Source organism: Tympanuchus pallidicinctus, unplaced genomic scaffold (genome assembly GCF_026119805.1).
Source record: "Tympanuchus pallidicinctus isolate F22 unplaced genomic scaffold, pur_lepc_1.0 scaffold3, whole genome shotgun sequence".
NCBI lineage: Eukaryota > Metazoa > Chordata > Aves > Galliformes > Phasianidae > Tympanuchus > Tympanuchus pallidicinctus.
The window spans coordinates 89,179,695-89,196,054 of record NW_026294747.1 but is presented as its reverse complement, the minus strand read 5'-3'; the positions used below and the strand labels follow the sequence as shown (position 1 = coordinate 89,196,054).

The 16,360-nt window shown below is 42.0% G+C and overlaps 1 long non-coding RNA gene across 1 annotated transcript; it reads left to right on the top strand.

The window, feature by feature from the left end:
• Positions 1 to 1,257: 1,257 nt before the first annotated feature.
• LOC128085837 (uncharacterized) lies at positions 1,258 to 13,207 on the top strand. The gene is made up of 3 exons (XR_008209124.1): positions 1,258 to 1,329; positions 7,756 to 7,803; positions 9,024 to 13,207. It is a non-coding gene; the product is annotated as an uncharacterized LOC128085837 (long non-coding RNA).
• Positions 13,208 to 16,360: the final 3,153 nt, after the last annotated feature.

Here is a 16,360-nt window from a genome sequence, read left to right as displayed (position 1 = left end):
CATAACCAGATGCCAGTTAGACTGGCTGTTGACTGCTGTCTTTTGAACCCAATGGTCCAGCTTCACATCCATCATTTGTATTCTACCTTGCCAGCTTGTAACTTCTCAGTTTGGATACAAGGATATTGTGGGAATCCATGTCAAAACTCAATCTGAACAATTTCCACATATGCACAGAGTGTTCAAACATCCGTTGTACTTGTTTGTTTTTTTTTTCAGTCAGCACGGTCTGATGTTTTCATCATTGTCAGAGGTGAGATTTCCCTTTCGTTTCTGCAAATTCAGAACTATGAGTAAATTCTACTACTGCTCTTTTCCTCTGTGATGGAGATAACTTGGAGCGGAATATTCAGGACTTGCAGGTGGTAACCAGCTCTCTGAGTAATGATCAAATTCTGATTATTCAGAATTTTGAGTCTCCTTGGAAAATAGCTGTTTTTTAAAGAGTAATGGAAGTTTATTTTTTTTTTTTTGTTTAAATCTCCTTTGGGTTGCAGAACAACGCTGAGGAAGTGGAGTGTGAGAAAGAATAAGACCTAAAGAGAAGGAACTGAAGCCAAGACCAGTAAAAGTACACCACTGTGGATTCCTGCAGGGATAAGACCTGTATTGTTGTATGTGTGTTTGTAGCTATTAACTGCTATAAACACTGTTACTGCTCACTATATATAGCTTCACTGTTTGGCTAAGGAAGGAGACATTTCCCCTGCTGCAGTACATCCTTTTTTCAAATCAGATTTTTTCATAGGATCCTTTTGATTTTGCTGCTTTTGACTAGGTTGAAAACCACCACCTGACTGCTTGTTTCATCAAAATTGGATAGCTTTTCTCATTAGTGTAAAATAAATCTGTTCGCTAAATGAATAAATAAATATTGTTTAGGTTTATAATAATGAAGGCTAGGAAAAACAATAGTAGCAGCATTACTGTAATATAAAATCATAACCTGTCTGTTTGATAAACAGTATCTGCAGCCAACATGAAATAATTTTACACTGTAAAAGCAAAAAGTGAAAAATAGTGTTTCATTGAGATCTTCTGAAATGTTAATTTCCTGTTTCAGGCTGCATTAAAATTCTAGGAATGTGCTGAGATCTGAGGTGGACTACATGCTCCTAAGACTCACGATCCATGACAGGATGAAATTTCACCATTTGGACCAGCCCAGGGTGGTGGCAGAGATATGTCACACCCTGTTGCTTGAAGTAACACTGAGAAGCAGTTCTTGATTCCTGCTCTTTCTCTTTTGCTTAATTTCAGTTTTGAACAGTGTCTCTTTATGGCCTGGCATGTACTTGTGGAAGGTTCCAAGTTACACCTATGGAACAGGTAAGGCTGCCCTGAGATGTGGTGAGTACTGCAATAGCCACATTGCAGCCTATTGACTATTGGAGATTGCGGGCACCTTCATGGTGGTTTAAACTAACACACTTTACCCTGCAATTGGGGCATGCTAAGAACATGCTCGTGGTCAATTATTGTGATTCAGCTGATGGGCTGCCTGTGCCATGGGAGTTCAACTGTTTTTAACTTAGTACCTCTCTTCTTACTATTTTGTGTAATGTTCTGAAATGGAGAGTCTGTTAAAAAAAGTTGCTTATGATGGAAGGTTAATTGGACACAATAACATGATCCAGCTTAATGCATGTATAAAAGGTAGTGTCTTTAAATATTCTGTAGACACTTCAAAGGGGCAGTAATGGATAGTCTCCTGAACAATTTAGAGGCATCGCTGAGAAAGATCTGTGATGGCACTGCAAACATATATAGAGTTACACAGAGTAAGCTCACATAAACAAACATGCCAAGAAGAGCCAAGTGAGAGTGAATAAAATTTAACACACTTCCATGTACATAAGTTCTGTGAGTGCATCTGTGCATTGTGAACGTGTACATTACCCATTTTTTGCAGAAGCTTCAGCCTTACAAGCAAAGGAAAGGTGATATTGTAGTATGGCATGCTTTTCTAAATGCCTGTCAATGAGGCTTAAGTTTTAACTCTTTTCCTCGTCAAGACTTGGATACAAAATATTTTCTGGCTCAGTTGCTTAAAAGATTCATAAGGGAAATCAGATTTTTGTTGGCAATTCACTTATAAAGCTTCAGGTGAGGGGGAAAAAACAACTGCATGTGAAGTGTATGCGAATGGGTTAGAAAACTTTCCAGTATTGACCAAAGACTTTTGCATGGATGAGTGTGAAAACTGCAGCAGGCACACTGTGCTGATTGGTCTGGTGTTTTCCTACTGATCCTATAATCAGTGGAGCAGGTAAGAGGAGAAGAATATGAACTTCTTTTTGGAAAATGAGGATGTAGAAGTAAATTTTTCAGAAAGAAAACATCATCATCAAAAGGTGATGATTGTGTTTCACACCACCTGGGAGCTGAGTGCATGCTCAGACACTCAGAAAGGCAAAGCAGCTCCACACTGTTCTGCTCCTAATTTTGTCAGTGGGATGTAAAACTGAAAGAGTTGTGCTGTCTTTGGTACAAAGTAAAACCAAGCCTCTGATATCAGTCTGTCCAGTCTGTAGCTTGTTATGCTGAAGCTTGTGCTGGAATAAAACAGGGTAATTACAAAAGTAGGGGAAGGGAGGACAGAGCCATTGCAGTAGGAATAAAGTAGGAATCTCAGCAGCTTTCGGATGCCTCCTGGTCTGCCTGTTCACACCATCATGATCCAGTGCTGTGCTACAAAGAGAAAACAACAGCTTTCTGCCTCTGGAGAGCAGCCTCTAGGGCTGCCCCAAAGTTGGACAGCATTGGGTATGATGGAAAACAGCTGGAAGAGTGGCTGAAAGAGTAGACACTGAAGTCAGTAAAGGGTGAACATGAAGCAGATATTTTGTAGCACTAACTTTTGTCACTGGGCAGTAGACAGAAAATAAATGATAGAGGTTTTTTTTGGTTGGTTGATTGGTTGGCTGGCTTTAAATGCCATGCGTCTGACTGAGAGAAATGCTGGAATCAAACAAAGCCACCTGAACTCTTCGCCCTGTAAGACAGGTTGGCAGAGAAATGGAAAATATTTTGTGACCCTTCCAAATGTTCCAGGAAATGAGGAATATTCTGAGGAAATCTGAGAAGCTGGAATTCCTCACATGGATGTGTGCCAGAGTCAAAACCATTGTTAAAACAGCTGAGATCTGTTCCTACAGGCCCTGTTGAGCAGGACGTAAGTGCATACTTAAGCCTATCTCAAGCTTGTAAAGTGCAGAAGCGTGGGCTGAACTTCAAGCTGCGCTACTGATTGCACGTTGCAGCCTTAGGATCCTCAATACATTCACAAGCAGGTTTGCTCTGCCTTAATGTTTCTCTGCTATATCAAAAGTAAGTATGTGAAGGCGATAAACCTGAACTAGAGCATGGCTTTAGGTTATCTTAACCTAATAAAGGCCAAGGCAGACATTCACACTGTCTGTCTGATTCTATGTGTCTTTTCAGGTTTTCCGAGCCATGTGCTTGTATTTGTGTCTTTTCCTTTGGACATGCGGGAAACTTGGGCTCCCAAGCTTGTGTATTCTGAATCACAGTTTAATTGGGTGACTAAAACACTTGTCATAAATATCATTCTAAAGAGTAAAGTTTTAACTGCGAGCATAATTAACTGAATCAATTTCAAAAGTAATTTCTATTTGTCAGTGCTTGCAGTCTTTCAGCTGAGTGTGGATGTTCACAAATACATACGGCTCCCTACCTACATGGGGCTCTGATGGGGCAACTGCACTGCACTTGTAAAATGCTGAGAAAAACAGGTCTGTGTTGTGCTTTCAGTGTGTGTTCTTCCAGAGGGGAGAGCTGTGTACAGAAGAGCAGCTTGTGGTAGGAAGGTTTGGCACGTCTGTGTTTCTGAGAAGATAACCAGCAGTATGCTACAGTAATTGCAGTTTCCTGCCAAGACATGCTGCACACTATAATCAGACAACAAATGATCAAGGCATGACTTACTAAAATCAATTATCGTCTACCAGGGACGAGTTCCCTAGCCAGCAGGATGACTGTTAGATGATATTATGTCAGACCTTGGTTTCAGCACGGTAACACAAGAGACATTCCAAGTAGCAGGTTTGCACTGACCATGTGTATGTGCACCTCCAGCTACAACCACTGCAGTCTCTCTAAATGCATTCCCCTGTCATCTCTGCCTCACTGCATGTAGTTTTCACGAGTCATTCGTTTGTGAACTGATCTCGTACAAGTATTGGTGGCTTCGTTTGTGATAAAGGTGCAAATTTCTGTCATTAATCGTGACAGTACTGCTCCTGAGGGAGATCAGAGTATTTCAGACTGTCACCCTGGACCAGGTCTTTCTCTCTCAGGGAAAGAGGCTGAGTATCTGAGACATCAATTGCAGTCCCAGGAGTGTGAGAAAGTACTGTCTATCTACTGACTAGTGGACATTTTACATCTACAAAAATGGTTTCACGTCCATATTATGACTCTAAATACAGCCAGAAAGCTTCAGTTATAAAAAGCTACACTTGATCTTTTATTATTTTCTCTTTGAGCTCAGAAACAAAGTGGAGATCAGTTGGCCACAGCCAATAGCAGGCCATTACCCAGACACCGGACATTTTGCATGCCAAATCAGGCCTTTGAAGAAGAGTTTTTTCATATCGTTTCCAGCTCGGCTATTTTGGTCAAGTGACACCTGCTTGTCATGGCAGGGGAAAAGCAGTTGTCGTATTCACTGTTTTTGGCTCATGCCCTCTCCTGAGCAATTAAAACTTGATGCTGATTGAAAGTACCAGGCCTTTGGAGTCTTACTGGGTTGCTGGGAATGCTTGGTACCCTTTGTAACAGTGCCTTGCATTTCAAATGCTCATTCAATCTCATGATCTAACTGTTCAGAACTGATTAAACCATCTGTGAATCACGGGGAGGCTTGAGGAGAGATTTGGCAGCATCAGTGGTGAGAGGTGGGCAGAAAGGTTTCATGGGAGGATAGGACAGCTTCAGCTTTTATTTTCAGCCATTTGGCACTCACGTTGCAAGCCTCTTACAGGGAAACACGTGCAGTGCCAGAAGGCTATGGAGGCGTATGTAGCTGGTAGGAAGACAGAGTCTTATGATAGTCAGTGTGCTGGCTGTCAGTGGTGTTCCTGGTAATGTCCCATAGAGACTGAGAAAGAGGGTGTGCATTTTAGCAAACCTTGGTGCCTGTTGAAGCCTTAGTGGTAAAGACAGAGGCTCTGGACTTAGGCTGAATGTCCTAATGAAATGATGGTCTGTAGGTATTGTGGTTGTGATGCTGTAATGTTGATTACATTGGCAAGTGGGATCTGACAAGTTACACTGGCCACAGATGATCTGTAACCGTCCTAAAGAAGAAAGAGGAAAGCACTTAGTGGCTTTACTTCAGCAGTCTCGCCACAGTATTATCTAAACTGGATGAAATGTCAGAATTAGTTCACTGTGAATTTGCTTGCCGACTTCTTTCATATACTCTGGAGTCTGCAGCAGCATGCAAATGCGTGACTTGTCCCCCCCTTCCTCTGCTCCCTGCTGTGTGGCCAATGCAGCAAGTCAGGGCAGCATCCTCAGACTGCAGGCTGTTTGCTCATCCACAGGAATACAGCCACCAGGGAATGGGTTAAACATCACATGACCCACTTATATATGGCTTTCCTGAAAATTACTGTTTTCCTGTAACTTAGGTAGGACAGGGGTATTCAGGTCTGAGCCTGTCATGTGGATCCTACAAAATAGTTTTACAGGTAGACATGTATCATTTTCTTGCGATGTAATAAAAGATAAAGCCTGTTTATTTAATTAAGGCATGTAATTGTTATTCAAGATGATGAACAAGTAGGTTGTGCATAACTTATTTTAACCTGAGAGGTTTGCTTGCTCTGGCTTTTCCAATGCTTTATTTTGCATAGACAGTTGATATGCAGTTCATGTGCAATTTATATGAAATCAATATGGTCCTTGTTGGAAATAATAAATGTATTTGCCTATGGATTTGTATAATGGAACACTCAGTGGTGGGGAATTTGGGACTTGGTAAAGAAAAGAAACAATAAAATGAAAGAGCAATACAATTGGGTTATGCTCTTTACACATTTGTGCAGTTTCAGGGAGGAACAGAATGACTGTGGAACAGCCTGTAATGCCCATTTCTTGATTTCTGTGCACTGCACATGGTCAATCTGTATTGCCAGAGTTAAAGTGTTCCTGCCTACCTTAGTTACTTTTTATGCCCGTTTGCAGAAGTGTGAATGAAAACCTGGAGTGTCTGCAGCACAGCTGTCTAGGTTTAAGTTGCTTGCCCTGGTTTGCTCTATAATGAGTGGAGAAAAATTATTTGTAAGATGTACTTCATCCAAACTACAAACACCTGTCTCTCTTCGTTGACAGTAAAGGGAGCCTGGCAAATCACTTCGCATGCAGATACGCTGTAGATAAACTAAATCTTAAGATGGAAAATCAATATGAGGGAAGTGGGAGATCTCTGAAAATCAGATATTGGACTGCAGGTGCTCACTGTGGATCAGAGGAGCTCTCTGTGGTTATGTGACCTCATTGTGTCGTGAAGATACCATACCCCCCTTTAAAAACCTTCCTTCTTCCTTCTCCCAGTAGTGTTGATAGGAAGATTTCTCCTGAGACCCTCACCTGTAATGTTTATCTCCGGAGTTGAATTAATGATTTCCTGCTCAAGATGTAAGCCTCTGGTGCTTACATCTCTGGATGCTTTGGATGGTGAAGTAGCTCTGAATGATTGCCTCGTGCTGAATGGTGCTTAGTGCTACTCTTTTGCCATAATTAACTGAACAGATCCAGGATAGACATAATCCACAATTAAAAAAAATAAAAATAAAAAGTGGTGAGGGAGGCTGTTCCTGACTGTATAACACACTGAGCTGTGTCTTATAGAATTGGGAATAAATGGATGGAGACATAACCTCTTACACTTAGGAAGTGAAGACATATCCAGTACAATCACAAAAGCCTCACGGAAGAAAAAGGATGATACCAGCCACCACCAGACCCTTTAGCCTCTACAGTCGTTGCATCTGCACTGTGCTGCTGTGGCTGTAGCACTGACAGCAAGCACTGAGTTCACTTTAGCCTCCAGATCTTTTAGAAAGAGTACTTTTGTAAAATGTTTAGAGTCAGTGTAAAGTCAGCACCGAGTCACCTAGTAAGATGAGCAAAAGAAAGAACCAAATACTTGTATAGTAAGAAGCTGTAGATGTCTTCCACCAGGAAACTAACCTCTGAAAGATTTTGTCCATTAGTTGTAAATAGGAGCAATGTGAATGACAAACAGTTCTGTTTCATTTTCTGTTTTGAAATGATTTTTTTTTCTTTATGAGATCTGATGTGCTTAGGAGATCTCTGCTAAAGTGAGAAGTTCTCAGATATTCTCAAAGCTGGCTCAGCTTTGTCTGAGCTCACAGGCCAAGTTTTATGATTTTTCACGATCCACTTATTTGTAGTAATTTTACATTCAGACAGCATTCTAGCTTGCCAAAATAGCATTTTCCATGAATTACTTAATGAGTAATCAGTACTTACTGGAAGCATGAATAAAAGCTAATAGGAAGATTTTCTTGGTTTGCAATAGAGACCTAACATAATCTTAGAAGGAGTCACTGTATTTCATCCTATTTTTATCAACTTGTACTAACCACTTACATTCTTCTTTTTTTCACTTTTAAAAATGTTGCTGCAGAAGGTGCCTTGTACCAGCTTTTGAAATAGCATGGGGAGACACACAAACCACTTATTTACTCTCTTCATTTCTAGGAGGTTGGAAGAACAAAACAATGCAAGAAACAGAACTACTGCAAGCCAGTAAGAGTAATTTCCTGCTCTGTCATTACCAGAAAGCTACTTACATATATTAACAATACAGCAAGTCAGTCTTTCTGAAACAAAAAACAGTTTTGCAAGAATTGGGAAGCAGAAAATCAAATATCTGATCACATATTTTTGTTTGCTTTTTTTCTGCTGAGGACAATGTATAGAGATAAGTGTTTGGTTGTAAACATCTGACTGTGTTGATGAGGTTACATATATGTTTGGGAAATAATTTATTTCTCTTAATAATTATCTTAAAGGTTTGAGTGCTATTTGTGATGTGCCTTGCTGGGCTAGCTTTCAAGTCATATTCTTCACAAACTGTGTTGCAAATGAGTGAAAATACTAGAAGAAAAGGGAAGAATTACTATTGTCTAACCGCAACAGTCTAGGCAGACTGCCATAAGATTATTGAAGCTCTAATTCAAAAATTAGTCTCAGCTACAAATGTATTGGTTTAGCCAAGTCCTCTTGCTGGCAGAATGTCTGTCTTAAATTTGCTTTGATACACGCTGTTGTTTGTGTGGTTAGCTAAATACACCATTAGATAGCCCAGGAATTGCTTGTCCCTAAGTTAATAAGTTTAGCATCAACTTAGTCAATTAGACTAATTTGGTTTAGTGCACTGTTAGAAATAGCTTAACCTTTATATGACTTCATAATTTTATTTCATTACAGTTACAGATACAACACTGTTTACAATTGCAGTGTATCCAAGGCTCAGAAAACACCGCAAATGTTTCACAGTCAGAGCACAAAAAAGGTCTTTTTCCAGGGCTTCAGTTAGAAACAGTTTTTTCTCATGGGCAAAGAAAATTCACCTTATGTCTTTCTTGTGCATAGATCCAGAAGAAGGCTATGTGTTTACTGCTCTCGCTGGTTTTGTATGACTGCTGATGTGGTTTGTCAGGGACCTGGCCTGTAGGTGTCCTGTCGTATGGTTCTGGGTGCTCCCTGTTGACCTTTGCACATTCCAGGCAGCTAAATACATGCATGCCCCAGAGCTAGTACTGTTCTGGCATAGAAGCACACCTGGCAAGATCAAAAAGCATAAACATCTTCAGCCTCTGCAGCTGATGCTCTCAGAGACACCCACTCCTCTGTACAAGTAAACATCCATAACCTTCGTGGATGGTCCCTCTCCACTGGGTCAAGCAGTTCATGTCCTAGAGCTGGTTTGCCTTTCTTCAACTCTGACTCATACTGCCTTTCAGATACGTCCAGGGTGTCTGTAAACTGAAGAGGCTGAAAAGCAGGAGATTGAGGTAGGGAGGACAATTTCTTTTTTTCTCTGGATACTCTGGATATCTCAGCAATGAGAGAGCTGTTCTGATCACTCACCCATCTTTCTCCACCCCTACTGTCTACTACTTCCTTGATCGGGTCATTGCAAAAATAACGGAAGGTCTCCTTTGAAGATGTTTTCTAATAAGGAAATGTTATCCCTTAGGGGTAGATGAACAGTTTATAGGGGAATCCTAGGAGGGCTATTGGTTTGAGATTTGAGTGCTCATCAGAGCAGAACTCTGGATGCAAACTTCCAAGTGCCCTTGTGTGGCTCCGTGCAAAAGCCACTCAGCAGACCGCAGACACTTACCTCGTGAGTGCTTGGTCTCCTGGACGTCGTGTTGCCCCTGGATGATTGCTACTAGCTCCTGTGCAGCAGCACTGCCAGATGTGGGGATACACAATCTGTTCCTGACCTTTTGCTGCAGACAGATGCAAAACCAGGACTGTTCCTACCTTGGCTCTGACTCCTGGTTGTCACACACGTGACCTCAAAGCTACTGCACACCATCATGGACCTGCAGATTCACTGGAGCAAAGCCTCCAAATGGTAAATGGAAAAGTCATCTGGACTTATCCATGGCCCTGTTAACTCTGATGGTGCTGCCCTGGCTGTACTTAACTACCTCCATTAGGAGGATATGTTATCTTTAACAAAGCCACAGAAGCTTATTAAGTCACTGAGCAAACCTACAGCATCCCTTGTACAGGCAGAGATTCTTCTGAAGCCCCATCAGAATTTCTGGTCCAGTCATCTGCCTCACTCTCTCTGTTCAACATCTGTGGTGCTCTTATTCAGCAGGAAAAAGCAAAGACATTTAAAAGAAAACAAGAAACAGAACACGATGCAAACAAACCAAATTAAAGAAAATGTTTTAAAGGATTTCATTACTCACAAGATGTGAGATGGTCATGTGTTTGAAACTACAATATTATTTCTGGCAACCGGTCTCGTGATGTCCTTTTGTTGATTTTTCCAACCTCTCAAAAAACTGGAGTGAAAATATTTTAGTGATGTTACCATCCCTGGGAACAGTTTGTCAACATTGACCCAGGTTAATGCTGCAAACTCAAAATATTTGGCATGTGCTTTTGTATTTTTACTTCATCAAAGAGATTATATGGAGTGAAGATCTGTTCACATGAAGGCAGTGAGAGATACTGACAGTGTGCTTAAAGCAAGAGGGGCCCTTTTATAAATATACGTGCACATATGCAAATATCCTTTTGCAGATGATGATATAATCATGAAAAAGTCATTACTGTCACATTAAGGTAGCTGGTTGATGGGAAAGCTGCATGGATATTGTGGGAAAATATATACCGTAGAAACAAGGACATATGCATCACAGTTCTGTAGCAGTTCTGTGACCGGGGGAATCAATGGAGCTTGATTTTCTATGGATTTGTGCCCTGCTTTTATGACCCTATCCAGATTTTCCAATGTCTCATATGAGATGCTGCACTTTTTACCTCAGAGAGGCACTAACCACTGCTCTTAGCTGACTGCCTAGTTTCAAAATGCTTTTAAGGATGTAAGAGGGTTGCTTTTTTTTTGGATTTTCATACCTTTGTCAAATGTGCTTGACATAGGCCTCAGCATTTGAAGATTGATAGAGAGGTCTCAGGTGTACAAAGAGACAGCACGGTGTCCTAACCCCAATTTCTGTAAAATCAAGTTAAGCGTCCTCACACTTACAGCTATGGAAAAGAAAAACAAATGTGAATTAGAACAGAAAACGTGATTTTAAATATAAATATGGAATGTAATGGCTAAGGAAAAGAAGATAAATACGCAGATTAAGAATCAGTCATTCAGGGGAGGTCTTCCACTGACTTGCAATGAGAATTTCACACCTAATTGCAATCTGTGTCTTTTAAAATCACACAATCTCTCCTGTAAAAGTACACAAAACTTCTCACATATGACGTTATTTAAAAAAACTCATGCATATGCTCTGGTGCCTGGGAATAAACAAAGCTGACTGTTGGTTGCAGATTGCAGAAAAAAGTCCAGATTTCATGGGTTCATCTGTTACCTTCTATTTTATTTTATTTTATTTTTTTTAATTTTAATTAACAGATACTGATTTGTTTTGAGATTTGTGTTTAGGTAAACAAACAAAAGAAAAGAAATACTGAATAATTCCACTGAGAATCTTACTGGCTTTGGAGTTTAATTTTGGCCGGTAAGAGCAATAGCTCAATGACATTGCTTTGACAGAAAAGGCCAACACGAGAGCTTTAAGGGTTTTAATTTCCCAGAGGGGTCATAAGGTCCCCTGCTTCCAAGTATGTTAAAAAGACAAATCAAACTGAAGAGCCAAGTCAGGTTCATTAGCTCGGGCAATCACAATTACCAAAGCAAACACGCTGCTCCTTTTCTTTGTATGGAGCCACAAGTTTTGCTAGATACCAAACAATGCTTTGGGCTGTGTTTATATTAGCGTACCCCCTGTCACCAGGGCCCAATGATCCTTGAAAAGGATCAAACAATAAAAGGAAATGCAAGAAGATATCTTTTTAGGATGACAAACACCCCTGCTGCAGCTGCCCCCATCCCATGTCCACTGACTCTGGGTTCAGCTGCAGCAGTGACAGGCCCTGAGGCTCAGGGTGCTCAGGAGCTCTTTCATTTCTGACCATCAAAGGACCACAAGTAGGGAGCGAGGCCTGATTCTCTGCATGAGAGACTGGCACGGCATGGACTAAGCTGTCCTCTGAAGATGCATCAGGCTCTGAAGCCTGAAGTGGACACAGGGATATAGACCTATGGGGTGCTGCAGAGCGGGCTGGACACTGTGCTGAGGGAATTCATGGGCTGTCAGGAGAAAGCTGGAGGTTGTGTAAATACCAGCAGCCTCAGCCCTTCCAGCTGTGAGTCACACGAATCATTAAACTACTCATATATCTCCTTATCTTTCACCTCTTCCCTCTTTTTATTGGAGTTATTCTCCAGTTCTGTTGTCTTTCAAGTCACACCCTGTTTTCTCCAGTTTAGGATCTTTCCATAGCTGAGCTTATGTTATGATTTGCAGGCCTTTCACATCTCTGAAATGCTGTAAGCAGTGCTTCTGAACTGAATTCACCACATATTTGATCTAGGCAATGACATGGTGCTAAGCCAACTGGAAATGTTGCTTAAAAAAGCCCACAAACAAATAAGCCAAAATTTGAGAAACAAAATCAAAGACTTACACACAAAATGTATAGATGACTGGAATCACAGAATCTTTTGAGTTGGAAGGGACCCTTAAAGGTCACCTAGTCCAACTCCCCTGAAATGAACAGAGACATCTACAGCTCAACCTGCTCCTTGAAGTTTATGGCATATCCACAGTAAGTTAGTAACAACTAAGATTAAAAACATAATTGGGATCCCACCGACCAGGTGAAAGGGAACTGAAAACTCAGAAGTCTGCAGTAAGCTGTTCAGCCAAAGTGGGACTCCTAGCAACTCTCAGAGAGATTAACAGCTTGGTTTTGAAGTTGGAAGAAGACTTTCCAAAACAGAGCACGTTGCAGGGAGAGGTGCCAGCATCCTGCTGTGTGTGCCTGCAGCCTTGGTGCTTGGCTGTCACCTGCCCTTGTGTGAGGGGTGAGGGAGTGTTATGGGGAACAGCCTGCTCACTTGCTTTCTGAAGAGATGGGAAGAACACAGCTGACTCTTTCTCTGAACGGGTAGGAAAGCATTGCCTCCTTCTCCAGTCCAGCAGGAGCGATCATCCGGGGAAGAGGAAGCAATGTATGGCTTGTTGTACAATGGGTGGTGTTGTATGATGATTGTTGTTGCTTTGGAAAAGTTTGCTTTCTTTTCACTTTCTCCTGCCAGGTCAGAACAGGTATATCAAAAGGCCTGCTGCAAGCAGCTGGCTCAGGATCACAGTCTGTCATCTGGCCCCTGCACTCCTATATGTCCCAGTTCTTCTCCTGCATCATCTATCTGCACTTAGTGCAAGTGAAAACCAAAGTGATATCTAGTGTTAGTTGTGACCGAGCCAGGAACTCATGATATTTACAGTCCAAAATAAATGTTTATTATGTTCTGCAACAAATTCTCTGATTCTGTGTAATTCTTTTTGTAATCATCTATGAAGAACTGATATTAAGCACACACAGGCATGAAATGGCTTGTATTGTTTTCACAGGATTTCTTTTGATTGTGTTATCTGAAAGAAAAACAAACATTAAGAAAAAATCAGACACTGTCAGACCCCACATCTGTTAAGCTTCAGTAGATTTGCTTAGGTCTCCAGAGTCCATCCTGTATTGATTTAAACATACATGTTCCTATATTTATATGAAGTCTTTCGAAAGTGAGAGAACAAAAAACTCTGGGCCCTACTCTAGGAGGTACACCCAAGCCTAGACTTCCAATAGAAGCACTGTAGGGCTTAAGTCCTTGATTTCGGTATATGTTCCACCAAATTAAGTGTTTAAAATTTCTGGAGAACTGGAATTTCCAGCGTGCCTGCAGATGGAACTGAAATTCCTTTTGTGCTACTGCTGATGTTTGCGAGGGGCTGGAAATCTGTAGTTATCTGGGACCAAGCCTGCTGAGGATGGAGGCCAGCTCCCCCAACGACCTGCTCCATATTCAGCAAAAGTTCACTGAAATCAAGGTACTTTGAGAACAACATTTTGGGTACAACATACTGGTTTTGTTTTTCTTATTTTTTTTTCAAATGAAACTCTATTTTGTCAAATACTCCTGACCAGACCTAGTTTTGATCTCCTCTCCCCTTTTCCTGTAAGGGATTCATTTTCACTTACCAAGCTACATCTTTTATGACTTAACAGCAACAGCAACAACAACAACAAACCAATATCAGATTTAATTCTAGACAAGTCCTATCACGATCTTCCAAAGAACTGAGATAATCCAAACTAGAAATAGAAAGACTAACTGCTACCTACTCAATCTCTGTGATAACTATTTGTCCAAATTATATTATCAAGCACCCGATTATTTTCAAATATTCTGAAGAGCATATTTACTCCTCTTTAGATACTGCTCTCAAGGTACACTTACCTTGCTTGGACCTTGCTTAGCTTTAAAAAAAAAACAAAACAAAAAAGCATTGGTACAATTTTATCCTTTGTTAACATAATCAAATTACTTCTGCTAGTACCCCAGTCTGTCACATTAAGACATGCTTTACTGAGTTATGTTATCATTTGCAATGCAGCAGAGTGTGAAGACTCAGCCAAAGACTGTGGGCCTTTCGTAAACCCTACACACGAAGGATCCATTATTCTTTTGGGTGCAGATACATCTCTCTTTGTAATTACATCCTGAGCTGTGACAAAGTGGCTGCCAGGCAACACAGCTGTCAAACTGCAGGGCAGTTGGAGAGCACAAGTCGAAGGGAATAATAGAAATGTTTGGGACATGAGGCATTGCACAGAACAGCAATATCTGATATCCTCATATCTGATTGTGCAGCACAGCCTCAGCTAAAACAGCATAATCCCACGAGGCTTGCGGTGTCCATGGAAAACCTCATCCAAGTTAGGCCTGACACTGAGGAGTACGTTCCTACCCTGTTCCTGTCTGTTATATCAGCAATAGGTCTCATGTGATGGGCCATAGCAGGCAGGTAAAATGGCTGAAAATGTTTTACAGTTGCCTTTCAGATGGATTAGTTCCCTGCTTCGGCTCATGCTATGGCCAGTGCCTGTTGGCACTAGCAGGAAAGAAGTGGCAGCAGCATGTGGCTGCACAGACCCTGCCCTTTCAGCAGGACCTGGCTCAGCGCTTTGCACTGCTTGCGAAGTTGCACGCACAGGATGCAACAGAGCTCTTTCATGACAGATGGCTGCTGAAAGGAGTACTTCTGCTTTCCCTCACTTGCAGGTTGCTGCTTGCCTCGATCCTGCAGCTGTGTGGTCACAAGGTGGATCAATTCAGCTCTGGACAATGGAAAACTCATTATTTTTTCTGAAGTGTAATTTTTCCAGCAGATTGACCAGCTGGCTGGAGTCAGATGGGTACCAGGTTCAGCAGAGCACAAGCTCATGGGTTGCAGGCAGGATCATCTTTTTGCAGTGGTCTGCTGTCAGGTCCGTGAAGGTGAAAAGGAGGGATGCCATTGATTGACTGATTGATTAGATGAGAGTTAATGGCCTCAGATTGCACCAGAGGAGATTCAGGTTGAATATTAGTAATTGTTTCTTTCCCCTGAAAGAGTGGCGATGACTGCCCAGCAAAGTGATGGGCTCATCGTCCCCAGATGTGTTCAAGAACTCTGTAGATGTGGCACTGAGGGACGCTGTTTAGTGAGCATGGTGGGGACGGGTTGCATGGTTGGACTGGATAATCTTAGAGGTCTTTTTGAACCTTAATGTTTCTATCATTCTATAATATCAAGAAAGTCCAGACTACTGCTGCTGTATCCATGCAACGCACAACTCTGTGTCACACTGCTTTTAAAAGGGGCCATTCTGTGCCTCTGTGCCCAGACACATCTGCCACTCCCCTTCCAGTATGGATACCTCTGAGATCCCAGCTGAGTTGGCTTAGGAAGAACAAGTGACAAAAAATATTCTATATTCTAAAACACAGAAAAATATTCTATTCTATTCTATTCTGTTCTATCCCATCCCACCCCATCCCATCTTTTCATCTTTTTTTTTTGTTTTTTTTGGTGGCCAGCTCCCTGTGGGTTTGGTTGGCTGGTGGTGCTGGTCCCTGAGACTCTGTCCTCATGGTTGGGTCAGGAGGACAGCTTTCCACAATTTTTCTGTGAGATTGCCTTGACTATAATTTCACTTACTGAGACATTTAGAAACTGGTGAATCTAACCTGGAGGAACAGGTCAGCCTTATTTGTGGCTGCGTGGCAGATGATGTATGTAAGGAGAATCCCATCTCACATTAGTGTCTCTGAACTGCGAGGTAAGTCTGGAGCCCAGCAGAAAGGAAGGAAACACCTGTGCCACTGAGATGGTCGATGCAGACTCCAAAGGTGAAATAAAGCCCCCGGAATGCAAGGTACCATGTTCCAGATAAATGCCTTAGGCAGAAGAACGCTTCTTTTCGCTCTACTCAAGCAGTAAATCAATCAGTTTCTGGCAGCGAGGGCTCCCCGCTCAGCTCCTCTAGGAAGTACCAGGATGCCTGGGAGCCGGCCGCCCACCTGAGACGAGCCGCCCGGCTCCTCCGGCAGCGCGCTGAGCCCGGGACACGGCGGGGCAGAGCCTCACCTCTCGCAGCCCTCCCTCCGACCCCCGGCAGCTTCCAGCCGCGGCCGGCCCCGAGCGCA